The following is a 27,588-nucleotide window of genomic DNA, read 5'->3' on the forward strand; positions in this document are numbered from 1 at the left end:
AACTACTCCAGGTCCCATTGGTTGGGACCAAAAGCCCCCGTAAGGAGAGTGACAGCCTACAAAATGTAAAATGCTTTGCTTTAGGCAATGAAAACATAAGATAACTGAGGATTCCCAGCCGGACGCCAGGGAATATTCACAGCATGTGAATCTATGACAGATGCCAATGCTGAAGAACAGGAGTTACAGGTAAGCAACTTACTCCTTACCTGGGACTTGAACCCTTTCTGTGGCACTACACCAAGCTCAGATACTTCAGGCATCTTGGTGAGCACAGAAGTAACAAAGTGGGGAATGCAGATGGCAAAATGTGAACTGTGAATTGACTTGGTTTCCTGCTAAATGTTCTTTCTTTCTGTATTAAGGACACTTGATGAACTGCATTTGTGCATTGTCCATATTTTGAGAAAATATAGATAAATGCCGACGCACACGGTTTTAAAAAAGAAATACGTGTGGTTGTTCATTGTGAATATATTTCAATGATAAAGATGTGACATATCCAGCACTGTGTCAAACCTGACTCTCTGTACAAGAGGCCCTGCATAGAGTGAATATAATTGTAAGCTGATTCCCCATGTTATGAATACATCATTTTACAAGAAATTTGGTAATCCAACTCTGAGTAATTACCTAACAATCCAATATAAAAAAGGGTAGATAAATGGTTTACCTAGTGCAGCACTAAGTCCTGCTTTTGGTTTAAGCAAATGATCCCAGTTTAAGTCTAGCCCTGTGTTTTGTGGCTAGAAGGAAACTGAAGTAATGGGGGTTGCCTGCTCACACACCACGCTTGAGTCAGGAGGTAAGTTCACTGGTGAGTTCATGGCCAGTTTGGAGGAGATGGACCCAGACCTCTGGGTATTGTATCTGCAGTTGAAGGGCCTCACTTTGTCAGAGCACTGATGAAGTTAGTAGTGTTGGGGAGGCCTGTTTTTCTGTTGTTGATGGCATATGTTGTGGCCTCAGGGTTAGTGATGTTTTATACTGGAGCTGGTCACAGGTAGGTGTTTGTTCTGGGGCCTGCTGGACAAAGTGGTGAATGTTTATGTTGTGGCCGCTGGGTACCCCGTTAGAGTAAATTTGTTTTGCCAATTTTATTATGATTAACTGTTTTTCCTTTCAAGTGGTCAACATAGACATGTGGGAGTGGGTTGTTTCCTTGTTTCTGATGATTTCATTGACATTTTCTGCTGCAAGTGTTTTTATTGTATGGGGGATTGGACATTCCATGAACAAGTGGGTGAGGGGAACTGTTTACGGTTAGCTATATTACATGATGTACCTTTTAACCTATTTAATGCATCTGGTTTTTGCCATTTGTTTGTTTTGCCCGTTGCAGTGTGGTGTGTGTGAATGGTTTAGGGTGTATTGCAGAATGCCGGGTGGGTTCTGTAGGTTGGTGTCGGCTGTTGGTTACGGCTGTGGTTTAGTTTTCACTGTTGGTTACAGTGCATGGTATTACAGGATGCTCGATGGTCCTGTACGTGATCAATTCGGCCGCAAAGCCAATTTTGCCACAGCCAAAACCACCCAAAATAAAATCCCACCCCCACCCCCATACACTCCCCCCGCTTACACCCTACTTACCTTTTGGACGTCTGCTCTTCTAACCCGTCTTCTAACCATGCGGTCAGGATCCGACGCGCCGGGGCCGCTTTTCTTTTTTTTTCTTCCTCGTCCCCCGCCTCCAAACTTCCGGAAGCAGGGGACACCACTGCAACCCCTAAAAGCCATCACTACCAAACATGGGGAATGGGGGAAACCCCTGCAACCGCTAGCTCCCCATGTTTGGTAGTGATTACCAAATTGATCGTTTACAAACGCTTGAATGATACTGGCCGAATTCGGCCTGATTTACCATTCGATCAATTGAAAACTAACAATTTGGCTAAGACCTAATTTTTTACTGCATTTCACAGTGACCGGCCTCTTAAGAGCTTGTCACTTTGAAATATGCTCCAAGCATCCACATGAGTGTTGGGAGCCTGCAAAACATCAGACATTAGAATTGGGAGCATGCTCTCAACACTACTCATTTAAGGGGGCTGGGAAGCGCATCTATGTGAAACTGTTCGGCCACCCCTCAAATGCGCAGACCACCTTTGAGAATAAGGTTTCTGGGGCATTTCTGATTTAAGCACAAATTGAAAAAGCTCAAGCTATGTGCTTTTTTATTTGCACTCCTCTTTGAAAATCTACCAGTTTGTCTATTCACTATAGCAAAACTCCTGTAGCATCCTCACCCTTCTGTGGGAATATATTGATAGTGTGAAATTCTGAAGGTTGAAATGCATATTAATGCATTTGAGTGGTGTTAAGACGGATTTCTGAACTCTGTCCTGGTGGCGCAGAAGTTCAGAAGGCCAACCTAATTACTTGGAACAGGGTAACCTCTGGACAAGCCAGACCAATCAAGGTAGCGATCGCGGCGGTCAAGACTAGGTCTCAAGAGGGGTGAGGGTGACTGAAAGCCCGCAGTGAGCACACAAAGCAAGAGCGCTTACAAACTACTCCAAACAGTTGTTTATATCAAAAATAGATACACATTTATTATAAGGCCTTGAAACTAATAACCACAATAAAAGCAGCAATATACAACGATATTAAACCAACACATACACTATCCACCCAATATATATACAGAATACACAGTTTCACAGCATTAGCAGCACGAAATATGTTATCCACCTGCAGGGGAAGGAAAACAGGCAGTGCGAACCAATGCGTGTGATATGTCCGCCTTCTGAGGCCCCTAACTAGATGGTAGTCCAATCCCTACGAAGAGTGGAGCCTAGCGCTCAAAAGTACCTGCACACGCCGGTGCCAATGGGCAGAAGGTGAAGCTCTTCGGAGGACGTTGGATAGCTCTGTAGGGTGCCCTAATGAAGGAGAACACGGTCCGCGACTCTAGCGCAGCCTCCACTGTGAGGCAGAAGTAGGGCGCGAGTACGGACAAGGGGAGCTGTATTTACAGCGGGGAAAAGCAAGGGGCACTGCAGGAGGGCGACCAGATCCTAGCTAATCTACTCACCGGTCCCCGAAGCAAGCAGGCCCGAGCTTCTCCTCGATAGATGCAGCTTCTGGCAGGTTCTGAAGAGCAGGGAACGTCTCGTCGTCGTGCAGAGTAAAAAGACGTCCCGATCGAAGAATCCTGCACAGTTTTGTCGCCACGGCAGGGCAACGGAACGGCCGGGTGTATTCAAGCCAAACGAGCACCGTTCACCTCTAGCTTAGGGTTGCTAAGCAAACGAAGCGTGTGAGCGTGCCCCGGACTCAGAATACCACCCAACCTGTCGGCGATTACAGAGCAGGACTCCTTAGTAAGCTGGTCAGTCAACTGGATGGCCCAGAGACACTTCCGAAGGCTTACGGCAGGAGTTGATGAAGGTGCCGGGAATAGCTGGTCCTGCTATTCCAATAGGTCGAAGCGCCAGTACAGGCCTTCTTGTTCGATCTTAGGTGGAAAGGGCTTCACCGGACGACAGCAATGAGGAGCAGAAGTTCTTCAGGGGGTCACCAGCGATTCCTCGGTCCAGCCTCGTGTTCGCAGGATACTTGGCTCCTGTATCCCTGGGTTCGTAAGAACTCAGGAGATCGACATGGCAGTGGTGTTTCCAGCTCCCTCTTATCCACGGTTCCCTTCGCGCCAAAACGGAGGGGAGCCAATGGGAGATCCGCTCATCAACACACATACCAAACGTGGACCAATCACGGACCACAGTGGTCCCAGGCATTCACACCACCCTAGACTCTCTGGCACCCAGGATGTGTATTGGGACCAGACAGCCCAGCCCACATCCTGGGGGCACTCAAACGACATGTAGAAGCCCGCGAAAGCAACCGTGTTTCGCGGGAAACTACATGCCCAAATAAGGAAGGCCCCGGGTCGCCTGACCCGGGGGAAGGTAAAGGGAGCAAGACGGACAGTGGACGAGACAAAGGAGCCTCGTGGTCCGGCCATTTTGGGTAGCCGGGCCACCCTTTTGTGTTCGCGGCAAAAAGGTGCTCAGAACGGCAAAAGGAGCTCAAAATAAACCAAATGATCGCTGCCACCAGCCCAGTCCCTGAATGACTTGCACCGATCCAAAAACCATCCTACAAGAGTGTCTAGGGTCTGTAGAAGGCTAGAGACCCAAGAGAGCTGTAACTTAGCTTACAGTGCCCTCTTGTGTCGTGTTGCACTAAAATGGCGACACGATAAAAGAAACTACGGGAAACAGCGTTCCCCGGTACTGACTGTCTTAAGGGCATGTCAGTTTCCCCGTAAGAAAGGAGCGAAAGCCCAGAGGAGTACGGCAGAAGGCTGCACTTCTCTGGCAAAGTCAAGAAAACAGGTTGAAAACAATAGCAAAAAGTTTAGGGGTTGCCACATGGAAGGAAAGTTCCCTACAATAACGAAATCTTTCCTAACACTCGCCCCTCCCAGACTATGGACAGGGGGAACTAATCCACCCCTGGATGAGTCTCTTGTTCAGGTCGGTAAAACATTCTGGACAACCCATCAGCATTGCTATGTTGGACACCTGGCCTATGCTCAATAGTGAAGTCGAAGCCTTGTAGACTTATGGACCACCTAAGCAACTTTGGATTCTCCCCCTTCATGTTCATTAGCCACTTTAACGGCTTATGGTCAGTCTGCACAGTGAAGTGGGTCCCATAGAGGTAGGGCCGCAGCTTCCTTAGGGCCCACACAACAGAGAAACATTCTTTCTCTACCGTGGACCATCTGAGCTCTCTGTCCTTAAGCTGGCGACTAATAAAACCGATAGGGTGTTCCTTACCCTTCTCATCTACTTGTGATAGTACAGCTCCTATCCCAGTGTCAGAGGCATCCGTCTGCACGATAAAAGGTCTTTGATAATCAGGGGCCCTGAGCACAGGGGCCTGGCACAAGGAGTCTTTTAAGCCATTGAAGGCCTTCTCACACTCGTCGGTCCAAGTTACCTTCTTGGGTTTCTTCGGAGTTGTGAGGGCAGTCAGAGGAGCAGCTATGGTGCCATAGTCTGCCACAAAATTGCGGTAATACCCCGTGAGTCCTAAGAAGGCTCTCACTGGGGTTTGCGTAGTGGGGGTAGGCCAGTCTTGTACTGCTTGTACCTGACTGAGTAGAGGCTGTCTCCTCCCTCCACCTACTTCATGTCCAAGGTAAACCACTGAGCCTTGTCCATTTTGGTGAGGGGCCACTCGGACACCCTCCAAAGAGCTAACTGAAGGACTGCTTGGGAACAGGTGTGGGAGAGGTTCAGACTCCTCTTCCTCAACATCTGAAGCCAGTAGCAGTGCTGCGATTTCGACGCTTGGGCCGAAAGCCTTCAGCCTATTCACGGGAAGCACTTTTGGAGCCTGTCCAGGCCTTCCAAGGTCCACTGAATAGTTAACCTCACCCAGGGGCTCCACCACTGGGTAAGGGCCTGACCATTTGTCCTGTAAAGCTCGAGGCCTTATGAGATTCATGATCAGGACTTGCTGACCAAGTGTAAAGTTGATGAGGGAAGCTTTCTGGTCATACCAATGTTTCACCAGCGCTTGCCCTGCCTTCAATTTATCACTAGTCAAGCCCATCAGAAGTACCATCCGTTTTCTGAGCCCTAGCACATAATCAACTACATTGGTAGCAACAGGGGGAGAGGGCATCTCCCATCCCTCTTTGACGATGGCTAAGGGTCCCCGTACGGGATGACCGAACAGAAGTTCGAAGGGGCTGAAGCCAACACCCTCCTGTGGTACCTCTCGGTAGGCAAACAGCAAGCATGAAACAAGAAGATCCCATTTTCTTCTCTGAGGCTCCTCCAGAGCCCCAATCATGCTTTTTAACGTCCTGTTAAGACGCCCCCCCAGACCATCGGTCTGGGGGCGGTATGCAGAAGAGAACCTGTAGGTGACCCCATATTCTTTCCACATAGCCTGCCTATACTTCGACATAAAGTTGCTGCCATCATCCGGCACAACTTCTTTAGGGAAGCCAACCCTAGTAAACATGCCGAGTAAAGCTTCTGCAACTGGCTTGGCAGTTACAGTTGTAAATGGGACGGCCTCAGGATACCTGGTTGCATGGTCGACCAGCACCAGGATAAACCTATTGCCTGAGGATGTTTGCGGGTCAAGGGGACCAACCATGTCGATCCCTACCCTTTCAAATGGTACCCCCACAACTGGGAGCGGTACCAACGGAGCTTGGATTGTCGCACCAACCTTACCAGACAACTGGCAGGCGGCACAACTCCTGCAGTGACTTTCTACCTGCACCCCCATCTTGGGCCAGTAGAAGTGCATAGATAACCTTTGCTTGGTCCTCTTCATTCCAAGGTGACCAGCAAGGGGAACTTCATGCGCCAACTGCAGGAGGAAGGGTCTAACAGAAAGGGGAACCACCAACCACCTATGGTCTCCTTCTGTAGACTCTGTGGGCTCACTATACAGGAGTCCACCTTCCCAATAAATCCGATGCTTCCCAGGAGGTTCACCCTCAAGCTGGGAGCAGGCCTGTCTCCTTAGGCCTTCCAGAGATGGGCACTCACGTTGGCCCTTACTGAAGTCGTCCCTATCAGGACCTCCTTCAACTAACAAGTCTTTTAGTTCAGGATGGTCGTTGGGGTCGAACACTTCAGGCATCGCCACCTCCTCGTCAGGCTCGGGCGATTGACCAACTCCCTCCACCGCAGTGGTAGGCGAGCTCGGGGGAATATTCTCTTTCCCCCGTCGGGACTTGTTGACTCCTTTCGCCTTGGGTTTCCCCTTCGGCTGGGGCGGCGTATTGGACTTGGCCAATGCTGCCCGTGCTTGAGACCGTGTGTAGGGTCTTTCGGCAGTGTCTCCTACGAGCCCTAGAGCTCTGAGATCATTGCCCAACAAGACCTTTCCCGGGACGTTTCTCTGAATGCTCACTGGAATCCTAACTGCTGTACCATTTAAAGTTAGATTAACAGGGATCACGGGAAACATACGGAGGGGGCCGTCAGCCAACTTAGTGGGCATCAGAGGAGCTCTGGCAACTTCCTCTGAGTCTACCAAGGTAGAATCCACTACAGTTCGACTGCACCCACTATCCCTAAGAGCTGGAGTATCCACTCCATTGATCAGCACACTGTCTTTAAAGTAGTGCTTGGTATTATCCGGAATCCTAGCATAAGCCTCTGCGACTTTAGGCTCCCAGGAACCCAGGGACACTAAAACTACCTCAGCCTCTATTCCGCTGGGAAATGAGTCTGAGGAGAAGGATGCTCCTGTAATCTCTTCTTCCTCGTAGGAGGAGAAGGCCAGATTAGCGGAGTGGACCCCCAAAGGTCTAACCTTACAACGGGGATCCCCCTTCACATGGTCAGTTGCTCCACAAGAAAAACAAGCCCCATTGGGTCTGTTTACGTAGGGAGGCTTATTATAACCAGAGTTCTGTTTCGGAGGCGAACCTCCGCTACCCTGTGAGTTCTCGTATGGCTTACCCTTATTTTTCTTTTTGTGGCCCTTTTGGGAAGAAGATTTAGGAGATTGCCCACCCACCACATCCTTGTACTTTTTCCCTTCCTCCTGCTTATCAGGATGAGTTTTGTCCTTATGGGACACTCGATGTGACACCCATAAGTCTGCTGCAATGGCCAGCTTCTTAGGATCTATCTCCTTCGAATCGGCCAAATGCTGCTTAAGCTCCGGGGAAGAAGAAGCAAAAATGTGTTCCAGCATGACCAGATTGATCATGCCTTCGAAGGTAGAAACCTTATAACCTTCAACCCAGCCAGTTAAGTTTTTCAGGGACTCAGCTACATACGACACCCAAGTACCACCTTCCTTTTTCTTATATTCTCTAAACCTTTTCAAATATTGGGTCGGAGTCTTCCCAAACTTTAAAATTAGAGTCTGCTTCAACATTGCAAAATCAGCGCGCTCAGCCTTCGACATTTCCATAATGGCACTGCAACCAGAATGGGGCAGTCTGCTGAGTAACCATGCAATCTTATCCGCATTATCAACCTCTTGAACCTCGCATGCATACTCAAACGCATTTAACCAGTCCATAATGTCATTTCGTTCCTCATACACACTGAGCAGATCTTTTGGAAACCGTGGATGAGAGGAAGCCCCAGAACCATGTCCAGGACCCTTGGACCCATTTGCGAACTGAAGCTTGGCCAGTTCCAACTGGTGATCCCTGTCTTTTTGTTTTTCTGCCTGGTCGATTTTCAGTTTGGCTATGCTGAATTCAAGCTCCTGCTGCCTAAACCGCAGCTCTTGCTTCTTGAATTCAAGCATAGCCTCCCCATCAACACTGGCAGAGGAAACGTTAGACATTACATCCTCCCTGTCCTCGTGGTCGTGATGGATCAGTGCAGCGGCAGAACCGTCGGTTCTGCCAGTGAGAGCAGCCCCACCACCTTCTGCACTGTCCTCGGAAGTTATAGCGTCAAGCTGCGCTTCTTGCCACGCCACGATTCTCTGGATCATTTCCAATTTAGTGCCTTGAGAGGAAACCCCTCTCTCCGCACACATCTTCTTCAATGTTTCAGATTTCGAAGCATTTAAGGTTAATAAAGTATTCGTTTCCATACTGTTGATAGGACTATGGCCTCTTTAACGTTATATTCAATACTTTACTGCGTGTTCTGGTTGGAATAACCTGAAAACGCCTTAGCTCGTGCGCAACACTGGATACCTTCAGTCGTATCCCACCGCTGTACACCAATTTGTTAAGACGGATTTCTGAACTCTGTCCTGGTGGCGCAGAAGTTCAGAAGGCCAACCTAATTACTTGGAACAGGGTAACCTCTGGACAAGCCAGACCAATCAAGGTAGCGATCGCGGCGGTCAAGACTAGGTCTCAAGAGGGGTGAGGGTGACTGAAAGCCCGCAGTGAGCACACAAAGCAAGAGCGCTTACAAACTACTCCAAACAGTTGTTTATATCAAAAATAGATACACATTTATTATAAGGCCTTGAAACTAATAACCACAATAAAAGCAGCAATATACAACGATATTAAACCAACACATACACTATCCACCCAATATATATACAGAATACACAGTTTCACAGCATTAGCAGCACGAAATATGTTATCCACCTGCAGGGGAAGGAAAACAGGCAGTGCGAACCAATGCGTGTGATATGTCCGCCTTCTGAGGCCCCTAACTAGATGGTAGTCCAATCCCTACGAAGAGTGGAGCCTAGCGCTCAAAAGTACCTGCACACGCCGGTGCCAATGGGCAGAAGGTGAAGCTCTTCGGAGGACGTTGGATAGCTCTGTAGGGTGCCCTAATGAAGGAGAACACGGTCCGCGACTCTAGCGCAGCCTCCACTGTGAGGCAGAAGTAGGGCGCGAGTACGGACAAGGGGAGCTGTATTTACAGCGGGGAAAAGCAAGGGGCACTGCAGGAGGGCGACCAGATCCTAGCTAATCTACTCACCGGTCCCCGAAGCAAGCAGGCCCGAGCTTCTCCTCGATAGATGCAGCTTCTGGCAGGTTCTGAAGAGCAGGGAACGTCTCGTCGTCGTGCAGAGTAAAAAGACGTCCCGATCGAAGAATCCTGCACAGTTTTGTCGCCACGGCAGGGCAACGGAACGGCCGGGTGTATTCAAGCCAAACGAGCACCGTTCACCTCTAGCTTAGGGTTGCTAAGCAAACGAAGCGTGTGAGCGTGCCCCGGACTCAGAATACCACCCAACCTGTCGGCGATTACAGAGCAGGACTCCTTAGTAAGCTGGTCAGTCAACTGGATGGCCCAGAGACACTTCCGAAGGCTTACGGCAGGAGTTGATGAAGGTGCCGGGAATAGCTGGTCCTGCTATTCCAATAGGTCGAAGCGCCAGTACAGGCCTTCTTGTTCGATCTTAGGTGGAAAGGGCTTCACCGGACGACAGCAATGAGGAGCAGAAGTTCTTCAGGGGGTCACCAGCGATTCCTCGGTCCAGCCTCGTGTTCGCAGGATACTTGGCTCCTGTATCCCTGGGTTCGTAAGAACTCAGGAGATCGACATGGCAGTGGTGTTTCCAGCTCCCTCTTATCCACGGTTCCCTTCGCGCCAAAACGGAGGGGAGCCAATGGGAGATCCGCTCATCAACACACATACCAAACGTGGACCAATCACGGACCACAGTGGTCCCAGGCATTCACACCACCCTAGACTCTCTGGCACCCAGGATGTGTATTGGGACCAGACAGCCCAGCCCACATCCTGGGGGCACTCAAACGACATGTAGAAGCCCGCGAAAGCAACCGTGTTTCGCGGGAAACTACATGCCCAAATAAGGAAGGCCCCGGGTCGCCTGACCCGGGGGAAGGTAAAGGGAGCAAGACGGACAGTGGACGAGACAAAGGAGCCTCGTGGTCCGGCCATTTTGGGTAGCCGAGCCACCCTTTTGTGTTCGCGGCAAAAAGGTGCTCAGAACGGCAAAAGGAGCTCAAAATAAACCAAATGATCGCTGCCACCAGCCCAGTCCCTGAATGACTTGCACCGATCCAAAAACCATCCTACAAGAGTGTCTAGGGTCTGTAGAAGGCTAGAGACCCAAGAGAGCTGTAACTTAGCTTACAGTGCCCTCTTGTGTCGTGTTGCACTAAAATGGCGACACGATAAAAGAAACTACGGGAAACAGCGTTCCCCGGTACTGACTGTCTTAAGGGCATGTCAGTTTCCCCGTAAGAAAGGAGCGAAAGCCCAGAGGAGTACGGCAGAAGGCTGCACTTCTCTGGCAAAGTCAAGAAAACAGGTTGAAAACAATAGCAAAAAGTTTAGGGGTTGCCACATGGAAGGAAAGTTCCCTACAATAACGAAATCTTTCCTAACAAGTGGCACATTTTGTACAGAAGCACTCATTACAGAGATTTGTGTTCATATGCCAGATCAAAGGACCACATTCCAGCAAGGCAGACTTCCCATATCTGAGCTTGATAAACTTGCATTTATATATACCTTTGTGATAGTAACACCAACTGTGCTACAAAACAATATACCTGCACCAGATAGCGCTAGCTATAAAAAGTAGCATAGCATCAATATGATGCAATTCTAGAGTTTGGTTCCCCCAAATGAGTGTAGTAAAAACTGGCAGCCACCCCCAATAAAGAGCATAAAGTGTAAGTCAGGAGAGGTGATTGTGAGGAAATTCAATACTGTGGAACCAAAGTGTTGAGGCACATATCCTGAGTTTGCCAGCAGATAGAGTGATCCTGAACAAATCATTGTATCTCACTGTATAGTACTCTGCTGCATTCCGTGAGAAGATTTGCCTTCTCAGATACTGGTGGTATAATTTAGTCCAATGCCATATCTTTTTTATGTAGGCTATTTGAGTCAAGGCGTTCTAGACAGAAGAGAGACGACCAAATGTCAAAGGTCTCTGGCGAGAATATTTTCAGGTGTTCTTTTTGGCACAAGAAATGGTTTGATTTTATGCACAATTTCAAAGGTCCTTCTACACATCATAATTAACAGTCCACAGGTCTGTGGGTTGGGTGTAGTCAAAGCTTTAAAAAGCAATAGAAAAGAAACAGATGCAAACTTTTAAACTCACATCAATTAATATTCTAGTATTTGTATACTTGCCTTGATGATGGAAATCATGAAGACAGAATCATTCTCCTTGTTTTACGTGCTTCGATAAGGTTTTTTTAATGACATTGCCAGGTTGGGTGATTAGGTGATTTGTGTACTTTCCAAGTAAGTGTTACAAAATAGGGTATTTTAGTTCACAAAAGCCAGACATTCAGAAATAATTGGTACTTGCTCTATGATAAGAACTGGGATACTATGTGTCAACTGCAAAAATTGCAGATTGGCTCAAATCCCAGCTTTACCGCTTAACTCATGTTTGCTATCCTGTGCAACTAATTTAATCTTGTGGTCCCTAGCCTGTCAAAAATGCCCTTCTATACAAATTTTAAAATTGCCTTCGCCCTAAGAGTAATTAAAATCTCACAGTAAATCTATAAAAAAGTCTCACCCATGGTTTAACTAGCTATAGTGTTGATTAATGTATAACAATAGTGGCCTTGATATATTTCACACCACAGAGTCATTTGTTTCTTTGCTGATTTACAGCAATACCACCTGAAAACCACAGCTCTTTTCTAATCTCAGTCTATGTTAGAATAGATGCATTGTTATGGTAGCTTCTAATTTATTGAAATAAGTGGAGGAACCCCGGGTGTGAACTCTTTGAACAAATATCAGGGTACTGCCTCTATCTGAATTCGGGTATGGGTTACATTTAAGATAAAGAAGATAGAGGCGGGTCTGAAGGTTAGGAAAAAAAGCAGACTGAAGGGGGGGCTTCTTTCAGTAGTTTAAAACTAATTTAATGAACATATAAACATTTTCCATTGTGCAATTCATTTTCTAAAAACACATAAAACATATCAGTTTACATATATAGCGTATTAATCAGTCGTTTGGCCAAACACAACCACTTCTGTGGCCAGGGTGTCATATCACACAAGGCTCATCTGCTTTGTTAGTTTCTAGTTTTTCTGCATCTGAGAAAACACTGGTATTTTGCATAAACAATTTTTTGGTTCATTGCATTAATTCTTTTTCACTGTATTAACATTATGCAGTGGTGTCTCGACATCTTTCAGTTCTCAAAGGACAGAATCCGGAACTTTCATCTGGAGTGGTGCCCTGGTGTGCAGGCGTACAGACTACACTATAGTCCCACTGGTGATTTTCTTTATAACCTTCCCTTGTACTGGTGTAAGAGGGTGAGTCGGTCTAGGTTGACGGCAGTAGGTGCAGGGTGCATCCTTCATAATCCCATAATCAGGCGAGTCGTTCTATCCTTTGCGTGTTAATGGTAAAGGTAAAGGTAAAGGTAAAGGTGTAGTAACTCAAAATGGTATCATAGGGTGCTGAGCTGGATCGATTTAGATCGAGAATAACTGGAGCATTCAAGCCGGTCTGTGCTGTAAGTGTCTTACATTTGCACGGTTGCATGGCTGTCTGCAGGTGTCAGCATTTCGGATTAGAAAGAAGAAAAGGCCTTGCCTTTTCTTTTTTCTAATCCGAAATGCCTCCACCTGAAATCAGTCGTGTAACTGAGCAGCGCTTCTGCTAAATCTGCTGTATGATCTCTCTTTATTCAGAAACACAAGGAAGACTGGGTTGCTAGCCTCTCCTTTTGTTTTTGATTAAAGAGCTAACATGCAGCAGGAAGCCCATTAACCGTACTTGGTTAGAGGGCTTACACTGCATGTTAGCTCTTTACTCTGAAATAAAAGTAGAGGCTGGCCAACCCAGACCTCTTCCTGTTTCGGGATAAAGAGACATCAAGCAGCAGGCAGTCCGTTGCATTCAAGGAGTCGTGTGGTTAAAGGGTTGCCTGGGAGGGTCAGCACCCACCACAGGTAATTCTTTAACCACTGCTCCTTGAATGCAAGGGCTGAGGGGGGGCTCTTGTAGCACGGCGTGGCTTAAGCACTTACTCTTTGGCCACACCCTGTAACAAGAGCCGCCCTCAATTTACCACCCCACTTAAAGCACTGTCCATACCCGAAGTCGTATCTGACTTGATATTCAATACAAGCTTTGTTCTTGCGTTGTAAAATGGCTGTTTGCAAAACATACCCTACGCGCACCAATTTCCAATAAGCAATTGAATGTGGTTAAGGAGGGTCCTCCGGTCCCCACACCACACCTCGTGACTCACAGCTCTAAGCCACTGCTAGCCCTACATCCCAGAGGTGGCTGTAACGGGCCTGGTGTCCCCAGCCCACCCCCCACGAGCTGGGCCATAACTGAATAAAAGCCATTAAGCTGTAATAGAGCAGATGCCATAGGAAAGTAATGTGCCCACTGGTGCGAATATACACAGCGGCTAATATGCTGGGTGCCCGAGGAGGATGGATCATAGCCAGGGAAATCGGCTGGCTGGCTGGCTCATCACAGTCAGCTGGTGACTCACCAACGGTTCCCGGCTGCCAGCTCACCCTCAGGGCTCTGTCTGCTCAGGCACAACCTGCCGCAGCCATCACACTCCCCCGCCCGCACACACTTCACAGACGCCAGCGCTGCTGCTCGGCACCGTGCGGGGTCTGAGGACATGTTTATCTTTTCCAAGTGCCCGCTGAAGTGCACGGGGAGGCTAAAAGAACCAGGGGGTCCGCTCGTGACCGCCCCAGACGCCCCTCAACCTCTGAGGGCATGCCTCGGCGGCGCTAGCGTACTACGTTGGCCGATTGTTGCTCCTGTCAGTTCTGTGGCGTAGAATGGCAAGCAACGCGGAACTCCTACGGTGTAAAGAAAGGCCTTTGACAATGTTCTGTTTCAATATTTAACGTTAATGGCTGAAGAGCGACTTGTGAGCTGGAGGGGGCGGGGGCGGCGGAGAGGGGGAGCAGGATTCTCCCTGTTAAGAAATTAAGTTAAGAACAGCAGCAGCAGAGCAGGCCAAGCAGTACATATAAGCACATCTCATCTCTTCTCTTCTCTTCTCTTCCCTAAATATGAGTGGCCCCAAATTTGCATTTAAGACAGAATGCTTCTTAAGCGCAGAGGCACCTGAGCCATAATTAACTGTGTGCCTGCCTGGCATTACAAGACATCAACGAACCCCATATTATACATTTAGAGGTCTACATTTGAGGACACAATCTCCATATGAGAGAACACCTTTTTCCTGTCACCAAGAGGATGGCACTTCATGAGGAAGGCCTAGGGGCTTCTTTTTCACGGCGTAAGGCAACACGTTGCTACTGGTCGTCGATAGTGCGAGCTATCCCCCAGATCTGTCTGCGGTGTATTCTTTGTACCCTAGTGTTCGAGTTTGTTCAACGAGTCCATCCATCCTAGGGGCTCCAAACTATAGGTTGCCCACCAACAGAGACGCTGGGGCCACCAGGTGCATCAACTGGAGCCACCTATTCTCGATCTGGTTACAATGCTTTTGTTTACAAATTGTTAAGCTCGCGATTGTTCTAGGGAATTGTGACAGAAAACCAGCAGACTAAAAAAGTGCGTGCTAGCATTCAGGTGGCTCTTAGATATGATATGATATGGCATTTATAACGCGCCTATACACAAGTGTTTCAAAGCGCGACGAGGCAGGGGAGGGGGAACAGAGGGAAGACAAAGACAACGACCTTACTAGGCCTTGTTACATTGAGATCCTGCAAGTGCAGGGGAGGGGGGAAAGGGTAAGTGCAGGGGGAAGGGGCAGTGCAATGCATGGGATCAACAGTAAAAAAAACATAAAATAGATAAAAAAAAAATAGGTAAAAGTGCAGGAAGCTAGTGGCAGTGCAGGAGTAAGTGCAGACATCAAGTGTCAAGAGCTGGTGGGGACTGTAGGGATACAGAAACAGCCCCCAAGTGCAGGGGTGCCCGGGAGGCAGTGCAGGTGTGCAGCTGGTGGGGGAGGGGAACTGGGCCAGAGATCAGAGGCTGGCCAGCAAACCAGTGCAGTTTCAGTAAGGAGTTCAGCAGGGGAGAGGAGAAGAGAAAGCAGAAGCAAAGAGGAAGGTATTGGGGTGCTTCCAGAACCAAAGATGGTTCTCCTCCTCAGATGGCATGGTGTACCAGAATGACATCACTGCACTGGGTCATGTGACGTCGGGCCAAAATGCATGCCATCATAAACCGACGAGGTGACCTCCGGGTATGCGCTATGGACACAGGCTGAGGTTAGCCCATCGGTGTTGCCCTACATCTGCATACTACATGGAATGTTACATACGCACAGAAAGCTGAGTAATTAAGACTGCACCATTTGACAATAAAGATATAAACACTTACATTATGATTAAAAGGACTCCAGCCATTTATCATTAATTTTGAGGGGCAAGAACCTTTTCCCCAGGGCCAAGGCAACCTCTGTGTTACTGGTCGTGAGTAGGACTCACCACCACTCCAACCTTGCCTATGGTGCCGTCTTTATACCTCAGCCTTTGGGTACGCTCAACATGTCCATCTATAGTAGGCAGGCAGACAACAGCTTACCCAAGAATTGAGAAGTTGGTGCCACTAGGTGCCTCAATTGGGATTACCACAGCTACGCCCTCTGGCTGAGCGTTCCCCCAACAACTACTCAAACATTCCTCCACTAAACACCACCAGGCACTTACAATTGACCATTAGGAACTTACAACATACATTCACGAAAGCTGCCCACAGAGTTTCTTTAACTTCTGAACTGAAGCCAAATAGGCTGGTCATCTCTGTGGCACAATTTGTGCCCATTACCCTTATTGATTGGAAAATATATTGTGCTTCAGAATCGTTTGATGCGCTTCCTGGTTACTATGACTGTCTGCCACTCGGGTCTCTCTGAAACCCCTCCAAAGTAGAGAAAATCAGAGTGAATGGGAATTCCCCCAGAGCCCTTGATGGTTGAGCAGCTAGCCCAAGGAGCACACACATGATGTGACAAGTGGCTGTGGGACTCCTTCCTCAGTTAGTACGCCCCTGCTCAGTTGTTACATCGCCATGCTTCCTGCACCTTTGCCATGCCGTGAAGAAAGCCAACAGTGTCATTTCTTTCAGCATGTCAGGTGTCACCCAGTACTACTAGACCTTTCAGCAGTGTTCGATCTTGTCGACCATCAGATCCTGACCAAACATGGAACCTTGGATGCAGCTTTCACACCGAATGCCGCAAGCTGGATCCAATATTTCCTCTCAAATAGAACTAGGATCTTCGCACCTTCAGCGTCTGCTCCTCCAGTACCTATCCATTGTGGAGTCCCGCAGGGATCATGCGTATCACCCACGCTCTATAACATTTTTACTAAGATCCTCTTTGATCATCTTGACACCTGGGTGTCACCTACAAAAAGTATGCTGATGAAACACAGGTCCTCCCCATGCTCTCTGGTTGGTATGTTAAAGACTCTAAAATGATAAATGATATCTACCTTGAGATCCAGGCTTGGATGGCCGCACACAGCCTTTGTCTAAATGACGACAAGACTGAACTTCTGATCATCGGGTCACAAGCTCGTCTAAACAATCTGGACAAATGCTACAAGACCTTTAACTTTGATGGGAACATCATCAAAGTTGCCAACGAGGTCAAAACGCTAGGGGTATACTTAGATTCCAGTCTCTCAAAAAACAAGTTAATACTACAGCCTCAGTCACAGCTTATACTAACAAACATATAAATGCCTGCAAACCTTACTTATCGACCAACAGCTGCATTACGCTAGCCAGAGCACGGATCCTCTCGAAGCTGGACTGTTGTAATACCCTATTCCTAGGCTCCTCGGTACGGAACCTAAATAGATTACAAGTACTGCAGAATAATGCCCTTAGATCAGCATTGAATATCCCTGTTCTAATCATATTTCAGCCATTAGATGGGACATACACTGTCTACCAGTGCATGACAGAATCACACTACGTACGCTAGTCATCACACATAAAAGCCTCTCAAACACGGCTCCAAAATACCTGACAGACAAATTCTGAAGGAACCATTCTGACAGACCCACTAGATCCCTCTATCTCAACCGCCTCAACATCCCGAAATACAAACTGAAAACTGCAGGAGGCTCCAGCTTCCCTGTGTTAGCGGCCAAATGCTGGAACTCACTCCACCCAGCCATCAGAGCGGAACCCTCCTTCTGGTCGTTTAGATCCAGAGTGAAAGCCTGGCTCTTCGCTCAGTGTCCATTGTAACATAGTAGTCATCAAAGGCCTTACATTCACTTGCATAGTATACTGTATATAACTGTTTCTCACTGTCCTGCTAGGCATGTCTTGACTCTGATCTGTAACCCAAGTCAGCTGCCTCTGAGTGTTCTCTAATTTCTCACTGCTACCGTATGTCTTTACTTCGCGTAAACTGAATATTGTGTATTGTGATCTTGTAATATTGTAATATTGTGTATTGTAATTATGTGACAGCATGTTGTACATTCAAGCAAAAGCGCCCACATACCCTTGGGTTAGGCATGCTATATAAGCAAACAAAATAAACTAAACTAAACCTCTGTTTGATACCTCAATACACCTCATAGTGATCGGGTTCACTCTCTTCCCATTGTTTGAACTCTTAATTACATATATCCCGCCTTTGGGGCTTAAGTTCAATTTCCACTATTTAAGCTCCTAATTCGACACAGGACCTTTGATCTGGGAGCACGTTTTTTGCCAGCTGAGTCATACAGTTGCCCCTTCGATCGCTGTTCTTGATGAAACCCTGTTGGTCTTTTGTCATTCTTTATGTTGCAACACTGCAAATAACTTAACCTGTATCTTCTAAGGTTGACAGGCCAAGGGGAAATTTTGATTGGCATCCATTCTGTTGGTTGATGGTATTTAAGCTTGCGAGCACAGGCAGAGCATACGTCACTATACAGTAACAACCCCGACAATACACCAGAGGCGTACTCACCCAGCCACCGACCTTCATTGGTACAAAAGCCTCAGCATCTCTCTTTGCAGTCAAAGGCAGAAGGGGACCCTTATTGGGCTTTCGTGTCATTGTATGTTGTGCATTTATACCTCTGGAGACTACAGCGACCGATATGGCTGGCTCCTTTGACATCCCCACCCCCCACATCCTCAAGCAATATTAACGCTTTTACACAAGTGGATTACACCACCTGGTTTCCTTTCTTCTTTGTTTGCCTATTAGGTGGTGCTCAACCTTTAGGCTGACACTATTGCATTGGAACAGAGCTAATAAGGAGGTGACATGTGAAGAGTGACACACCTCACCTGCTATCATCTTTCCAGGTAATCATACTATTTTCCAGTTATTACCATCTTATGACCAGGCAATTACCCAAACCAATGCCTACACAAAAGCACAACGTGTTGGCTTTGGCAATGCTTGTTTGCCTGATATAACATGGTGCTCATCTGTGCATTTGGTGAGAATGCTGACCTGAGACCACCTGAGGAACTTTGATGCCTCCTCCCTTGTCATAACAAAGACTCATTTTTCCTGTCATTTGCATATTCATTCCGATCTTTTCAACTGTTTTGTACGGCGACTCCCCCTGTTCCTCACTGTGCCCAGAAAGTCATAGGAAAGCGCCAGGCATGGCATTCACTATATTCCCGTCATCTTTACAATACTCTGGTGTGAACAGCATTTCCAATTAGTCAGTGACTGTGCACTAGGCCTGACACATACCGCATTTGGTGAGTCTTAAGTGTATTTTAATTATTCAGCCTTTTTTCTCATTTGACTCTAATGCACAATAAATAGGACATTGAGCACACTGCATCATACAGTACTGAGCTCTGTTGAGAACAATTTCACATAGAGGTTCATTTTCCGTGATCCCATAATGACATTACACTAAATGTGTCAGAAAGTGCCACCAGGGCCCTCTTTCTAGGACTCCCCGTGGACTGTGCGAGCTATTCTTTTATAGAAGGTGGGGTCTTTGGGTGCAGTCTCCTCCCCACCCGCACCATGCTATGGTGAAGGATCATATTATCTCTCTGAAGTGGGAGAATGGAACAACACCCTCCCCCCAATCTCATCCAGACCATGGCCAAGAGGATCACGACCCAGACACCCCCCACGAGACGAGTTTGTCTATTTACCAGATGACAAAATATCCTGGTTCAGAAACTTACACATAAGAGGAGTATGCCCACCAGCACGCCCCGCACCAGCCCGCCCGGCTCAAGCTGACGCCTGCGACATGGATGAGCTTGACTAGAACAACAGCCACAAGTATCCACATTGTTAGAGATGCCATAACAACATAGCCAACTGCCAAGAACACACATGCCACCATACACACTGGTTACTCACACACCAATCTACACAGAGAACATACACAGTGCTATGACGTAGGTGACTGACACACCCACTGACGTGCATCGTTGTTATTTTTCACATAAGCCTTTTCACAATACCACAGAAACGCAAGACGCCTGAAGAGCTCGTGTATATGCTTGTTGACGCTTCTCCCGCCACCCACCCATATGACGACACCATCATGTATATATAATACTGCTTGTGACGCCCTGTCAACCCGAGACCCCCATACCATGGATTATGTACCGCCACCCATGTACTAGGCCACAAGCAAGAGTCACCCAGGCAAGAGCCTTGCCATGAAAATCCTCTCAGAACAAGAGTACAAGTGCTGACTGTGCAGAACGAGCCCCCAGCAAGAGCTCACAGCCAAGGCCACGATGTTGCAACTGGCATGCCGCGAGCCCAGCGCCAAGGTTATACCTGTAGAATGCCAAGCCCACAGAAGCGAAATACAAATCTAATGCTCATAATTCTGCTCAAGCTACGGTCTCTCCTCACGTGACCAGGCCGAACTGACAGGGTGCCAGGCTCACGAGGCAGGAAACCACCTGGGTCCCACGTGTGGGACACAGGTTGCAACAATGAAGCGGCAAGATGGACACCTACAGCGATGGGAATGACCCGCTCACAAGCCTATGAGCAGACCTGTCTGTTGCCTGCACAAACACATAGTTGCACATTGTTGTTAATGATAGGTACACCGCGAGCTGGGAACGATAATGGTCCCAGGCTTGGGGGCTCGCGGGAGAACCAATCAGAACACAGGGGGGCTCATCACTGACACCATTAGTGTTAGCCAATCACCTGGGGTCCCCTTGTAACGATTCTAAAGTAACAACTATTAGGGACAACCCAAGTGTACCACCTGACCCATCCTTACCCATTAATATCCTTCTCCATATGCTACCTATACTAACCCTACCACTCGGGGAACCAATCCAGAGTTGGATAGGTCTGAGACCATGCTCTGATATCCCAGGGCAATGCCCACTTCCATTTTCCAGCCAGATGTGAACGTGGCCTGCCACCACTGCAGCCCAGCCAAACCCTGCTGCTGCACCTACCCCGTAATCCCAGATCACCATGACTCATAAACAGCAAAGACATGCATTTAGCACAGCTACTCCAAACCTCATTTTTTAGCACTGTCAGATGCATCTGGTCATTCTCAGAAAGTCCTAATCATGGACAGGACCCAGCCCAGTAGTTTGCTTACATGTGTTTCATCAGGAAGGGGCCTCAGACCAGGCTAATTACTTCCTTTTGACCTCTTGGGCTCAGTGTGTGTGTATCAACACGTGCTAAAGAAACTTGGTGGAACTCTTGTGCACACTTGGACTGCCTATACATCAACAGTCTTAGAGAGCCTCCAGAACGTCTCCTTATTTGACTGGTCACATCACCTGAGCGGATGTACCCTTTCAGTGCTGTCTACAACGAATACTGTTACAAGCTGTATTTTAAGATGGTAATTAAACTGCTTTTTATTTTACAACCAAAGTAATATGACTGCATCTTGGGTTACTGTATCTTTATTCAAATTTGAATTTACTTTTGTTTTGACTTGGCTGCTTGTTCCGCCACAACCCGCAACATAGAAAAAAGCTCCCACCTGCTGATCAAAGGTTAGGCCTACCCTTTGTGATAAGAAATGCCACTTCTACGGTTCAAGATCCTCTAAACCTGATTGTAGCTGGAAGGAAGGGATATGATGCAGCATTCATGATGGCTAGCACGATACCACTATGGACCAAATATGTGAGTTGTGAAAAAGTCCCAGCTGATAATAAACAGATCCCTTTGGCCCCCTAGTCTCTCTGGTTTTCCAGAATAAGTATGATAACCCCATTTTCACCGCTAATAATAACTCAATCTGGGTCGGCTAAAGGTCCTCCCATCCCCAAGTCCTAGCAGTCCTGTTCCTGGATCTCACAGTCCACATTTATGAACCTCAAAATCCCATCTCTCTGCAAGTTCTAGTTCCAATTCCGCAGATCAACAGGTTCCACATCTTGTAAAACAAGACTATCTCCGTTCCTACTAAAAACAAGCAATGCTCGTGTCTGCCCTTTTAAACTTTCCGCTCTCTGGGAAATATTGACACCCAAAGACACTTTTAACCCTTAAAATCACACTTTACAGCATTTCCCTGAATGTTACCATAAAAGCTTGAGCTAGTCATGCAAACTCCCTGCTCCCACGTGTTTGCGTGCCCACTCAGCCAATTAAAGGGAGGATAAAGTCAGGGTCCTGCAGACACCATCTTCTCAGCCCATGTAGATCCCAGGGACATGGGGGATTCCTTCCATTGTCCAGACCGCTTACATTTATGTATTAATCTCCAAAAAGGAATTACTATCTATTTAACCTTAAAACCCCTTTTTAGCTGCATCAAGAAACCAAATAGTCTATCGATTTCAATAATTCACATAATGGCAAATAAACAGCCTCCTTATCTCTGCCAAAACACGTGTGAAAGACAAATAAATGTCCCATCGGTAAAAGAAAAGAAATCTGTTCATGTGATTTCCCCAATATAGGTGCTGTACTGTCACAGATAGATGAGAAAGGCAAGGAACACCCTATTGGATTCATCAGTCGCCAGCTTAAGGACAGAGACCTCAGGTGGTCCACAGTAGAGAAAGAATGTTTCTCTGTTGTGTGGGCCCTAAGAAAGCTGAGACCCTACCTCTATGGGACCCACTTCACTGTGCAAATTGACCATATGCCCTTAAAGTGAACATCAAGGGAGAGCATCCAAAGTTTCTCAGGTGGTCCATAAGCCTGCAAGGGTTTGACCATTGAGTATAGGCCAGGTGTCCAACGAAGCAATGCTGATGGGTGGTCCGGAATGTTTAGTCGACCTGAACAAGAGGCCCATCCAGGGGTGGATTAGTTCCTGCTTGCCTTGATCTGAGAGGGACGAGTGTTAGGAAAGATTTCCATTAATGTGTAATTTGCCCTCCACTTGTGAACCCTCCAACCTTTTGTTTTTGTCTGACCACCATCCTAGCATGACTTTTACCAGTGGAGCCTAGCCTTCTGCTGTACTCTTCTGGGCTTTTGCTCATCTTGTTAAAGGGAAACTGACATGGCCTTCATACTGTCAGTACTGGGATACTTTGTTTCCATTAGTATTTCACTTTGCTGCTATTTCTTGGTAACTTTTTATCAGTGCACAATGTACCTTCCAGTACAGTGCATTGGGGTCTCTTTAATTTTTAAGGCCCTAGACCCCCTTGAAGGATTTTTGGTGAATGTCCAAGTGTGCCCAGAATGGAGTTGGGGGCAGCTGTTACTTTTAAATTATTTATGACTCTTTTTAATGGTCCAAACCGCATTTACTGCATTTGGCCCAGGACAGTGGCCAGTGCCTAAAATGGCCATGCCACAAAGTCCTTTGTTCACTGCTTTTGCCATTTTGTCCCTTTGCCTTCCCCTGGCAGAGCAGACCTGGGAAATTCTTTATTTGGTCATGCAAGCTCCAGCTCAACCTTCAGTCTCGGGAGGATAGCTCATGGGCAACATGCTCGCCTTGGAAGCAAGATAACAAGGAGCAACACAGCTTCAATCCCTGGGTCTGCACTTAGAAAACTCTGGGTATTAAGCACATTATAAATAACCTATCATATCATATCATAACATGAGGTTTTCGCTGACTTCTGCATGCCTTGTGTGTGCTCCCAGGATGTGGGCTGGAGCTGTCTAGTTCCAATACACATCCTGGGTGCCAGGATGTCTAGTGTGCGGGGATGACTGGGACCACTGTGGTCCATGATTGGTCCACGTCTGGGATGGTTTAATGTGAGCAGAGCTCCCATTGGATGCCCTTCATTTTGGCATGAAGCAAACTTTGGGTAATACAAGGCACTATTCACCCATTCCAGGTTGATCTTATGAGTTCTCACCGAACTTAGTAAAGGAGCCAAGTATACTGAACTGAAGCAACAGATCCGTGGAACTGCCAGAGACTCACTGGAAGTTGTGCCACCCTGACCCCACTGTTGTCGCATTGGAGCCCCTTTTTCTCATCGATTATAGAAGGCCTGCAAGGGTGCTTCGGCCCATTGGAGTAGTGGGACAAACTACTCTCGGCAACTCCTGCTTAACTTGCAAACAAGCCTCTTCAGAAGTGTTCCTGGACCGCCCCGTGAGCTGACTAGCTTGTACGGGACTTTTGCTTGGGAACGGCCGTCATCTCGAGTTTTGACTTGAGACTTTGCGAACTGTGAACTCTTGGTAGATGGCACTCTCCACCAACGTTTGTGCACCTAGCATTCCTAGGTCTAGAGTTAGGAGAGTCCACCCAAACCCAAGCCTAGGTGGTACCCGTGTCGGCCCGCTGTGGTGACAAGCTTTGTGGGTGCCTTGCTGCTGTGCCCTCCTATGCCCCAAGATGATATGCAGTAGAACTGGCTCGATACCTTCTCCATAAGCGGAGAAAAGGCCACTGTTCCAACACATACTCAGGTCCCCGAATGCAGCCCATGAAAGCCGATGAGACGCGCAACTGCAGGACTTGAACCTGCGAGCAAGCTGGACTTTACTGGCAAGGTTTGGTAACGGACTGCATCAGGGGTCGGTGAGTACTTGCAACACTTACCAGGGCCTGCTGCCACATCCATAGACTTTTAGGCACAAGTGTCCCCTAAGGGCCCCAAAAGATCAATATGACTCATAATTTTCAGGAAAATGTTATCTTTTTGGCTGTGGGCACACTTATAATAATCTTCCAATCCATGCACGGCTTACAACAAACGCAATCCAATTTGCCAATGGAAATTGTGAAAAACCCAGCCAATTGTAAAACAATGCAATGCAATAGCAAAGCACATTTGGACTCTGGGTCTCAGACATTTGCTGTGAGGATAGCGTGCAGTAAGTGAGACTTTGAATTCTCCTTTGGGGAATATGGGGAGGGGGTGTCCCAGGATGTATTTACTGTGGAAGTAGATGTATGTGATCGGTCTCTTTTGCATTCTAACCCAGCAGCTGAGAATGTTCATTCTCAATTACAACTGTATAAAACCAGAACTCTGAGAAAAACAAGGCATCCAGGGGCGGCTCGTCCATAATGGGCGAGGAGACGTCAACCCACCGGGTCTTAGCCCCTTCTGACCCATTATGGAGCCCAGTAAAATACGAGTGCTACCTCAGATGTTTTTTTCTGCTGAGGGAGTACTCTTAACTGTGAAAGGGAAACAAAGTTAAATTTCCCCAGCCGCGCAAGCTCAATGAGCCATGCAAGGCGGGGGGCGTTTGCTTCCCCAGCCTGGCATGGATAATTTGAAATGCTGGCTGGGGAACTGCACATCTGTATGTGCAAGGGGGCGCTCGTGCATCTCCTCGCACATACAGACAGAGCAGGCTGGAGTGGGGCATCTGCGGACCTATGCTCAGGCCCCTTTCACGCATGTGCAGGAACCAGGAAACGTTCTGATTCCTGTTCACGCTTGCAGGGAGCAGGAGCACTGGAACCTCCAGACCCACGGAAGAAGGTAAACTTGTTGATGTTCATTTTTTTAATTAAAATTATGTGTATGAATGCGTGCATGCTTGTGTTGTTAGGTGAATGTATGATGATGGGTGCTGATGTGAATGAGAGCAATTTATGTGTATGTGTTGTGTAAATGTGTGGGTTTGTATGTTTGTTTATTTAGTATTTAAATATCTGTATGGATGCGTGTTTGCTTGTGTTATGAGTGAGTGCGTGATGGATGCTTGTGTACATGAAACAGAGTGCTCGCTGCATATGTGTTGTGTAATGTGTGTTTGTGTGCTCATTTATTTATTTTTTAAGTATGTGTATGGATGCGTGTATGCTTGTGTTATGAGAGGGCATGATGGGTGCTCGTTTGAATGAAAGAGTGCTTGCAGTGCTTATGTTTAAATGTGTATGTTTGTATGTTAATTTATTTACTTAAATATGTGTTTGGATGCGTGTATGCTTGTGTTTTGAGTGAGTTCATGATGGATCTTTGTGCAAATAAAACAGAGAGTGCTTGTAGTGTGTATGTTGTGTAAATGTGTGTGTTTGTATGTTTATTACTTAAATATGTGTGTATGTTTGTGTTTTGAGTGAGTGCATGATGGATATTCATGTGAATAAAAGAGTGCTTGCAGTGTGTATGTTTTTCCTGTATGTTGTGTAAATGTGTGTGTATGTTTATTATTGAAATATGTGAATGGATGCATGTGTGCTTGTGTTATGAGTGAGTGCATGATGGGTGCTTGTGACTGTGAATGAGACAGCGAGTGCTTGCTGTATGTATGTTGTGTAAGTGCTTGTGTGTGTATTTGTGCTGGTCCGAGATGATTTTGGCCAGTGGGGTTAGGAGGTTTGTACAATAAAAGTCATTTTAAAAATGCCTTTGTTGCACAAACCCACTCTCCACTGGCCTAAATGAGCTCTCTGTCTGAGGTGCTTTGGAGACCATGGGACAGGGATGGTATTATTTTACTGGACATCTATCAAAGATGTCCAGTAAAAAATAACATGCCTGTCCCTGTGACCCCCCCCCCCCCCCAGTGCCTTTCATACACACATAGGGCCTCATTCTGAGTTTGGAGGCAGCCATGGCGCTAATAGCACCATGGCTGCCTCCAAACCCGGGTCCGTGTCCGGTCTGGTTGAATGGGGACTTACCGGGATATTCCGACCTGTGCGGACCCGGTAAATCCCCATTCAACCAACCATTCCCCATTCCCATTTGAGCCCCCATAGGGCTCAATGGGAATAGGGAAAGCGCTAATAATGGGCCCGCAAATAGTGGGCCCGTTATTCACGCCCGGCTCCCTTAGCGGGACCCGTAAAGGACATGTGGTCAGACCACACGTCCTTTGCGGGTCCCGCTAAGGGAACTTCGAATTGGGCGGTACGGGTTTACCGGCACATGGTTTCTTACCAGTGCCAGTTAACCCTTACCGCCGAACTCGGAATGAGGCCAATAATCACTTTGATTGTGTGTTTGGTGCTGTGAGGCCCAGGGAACAGACATGGGCCCTCATTACAAGTCCGGCGCTGGACCATGGTGCTATTAGCACCATGGTCCATGCCGGACTCCGGCATGGTGGATGGCGGAATTACCGCCCAATTACAAGGTGAGTGGGCGGTAATTCCCCATTCGCCATTTGCCCTTCCCCATTCCCATTTTTGCCCCATAGGGCATAATGGGAATGGGGAAAGGCGCTAAGTACGGTGCCACAAATTGCAGCACCGTACTTAGCACCAAGGTCACTTTGCGGCATGGGTTTTAACGCCTGCAAAAAGCAGGCGTTAAAACCCGGGACCTCTTAATCAGGCGTTAAGGGTTAACGGGGCCGACGGCGCCGTTAAACCCTTAACGCCTGTCTTGTAATGAGGCCCATGGTATCTTTCACTGGACAGGCACACGGTACAGGCATGGTATTTTTTCTACTGGCCATCTATGATAGATATCTAGTAAAAAATACCATACCTGCCCTCCCTGGCGTCTTGCATACACACATAATCACTTTGATTGTGCATGTGTGTTGGGAGCTCTGAGGTCCAGGGGAAAGGCATGGTATTTCTTTTACTGGACATCTACGTTAGATGTCCAGTAACAAATACCATCCCCGCCCCCTGGTCCTCCCATGCCTGGCATACATACATAATCACACTGATTGTGTGCATTTGTGAGGAGCTTGGGAACCAGGGGACAGGCGTGTCATTTTTCTACTGTGCATCTATGATAGATGGGCAGTAAAAAAAACATGACTTACCCCAGTGCCACCCAGCACCTCGCAATCACACATAATAACATTCATCATTATTGTGATTATGTCTGACTGCAAAGTTCTGGCATACCATGGAGCAGGTAAGGCAATGCAGTCTGCCTAACAATTTCTTATTGTAGT

The sequence above is a fragment of the Ambystoma mexicanum genome, chromosome 2q (genome assembly GCF_040938575.1).
Source record: "Ambystoma mexicanum isolate Mex_15411 chromosome 2q, UKY_AmexF1_1, whole genome shotgun sequence".
NCBI lineage: Eukaryota > Metazoa > Chordata > Amphibia > Caudata > Ambystomatidae > Ambystoma > Ambystoma mexicanum.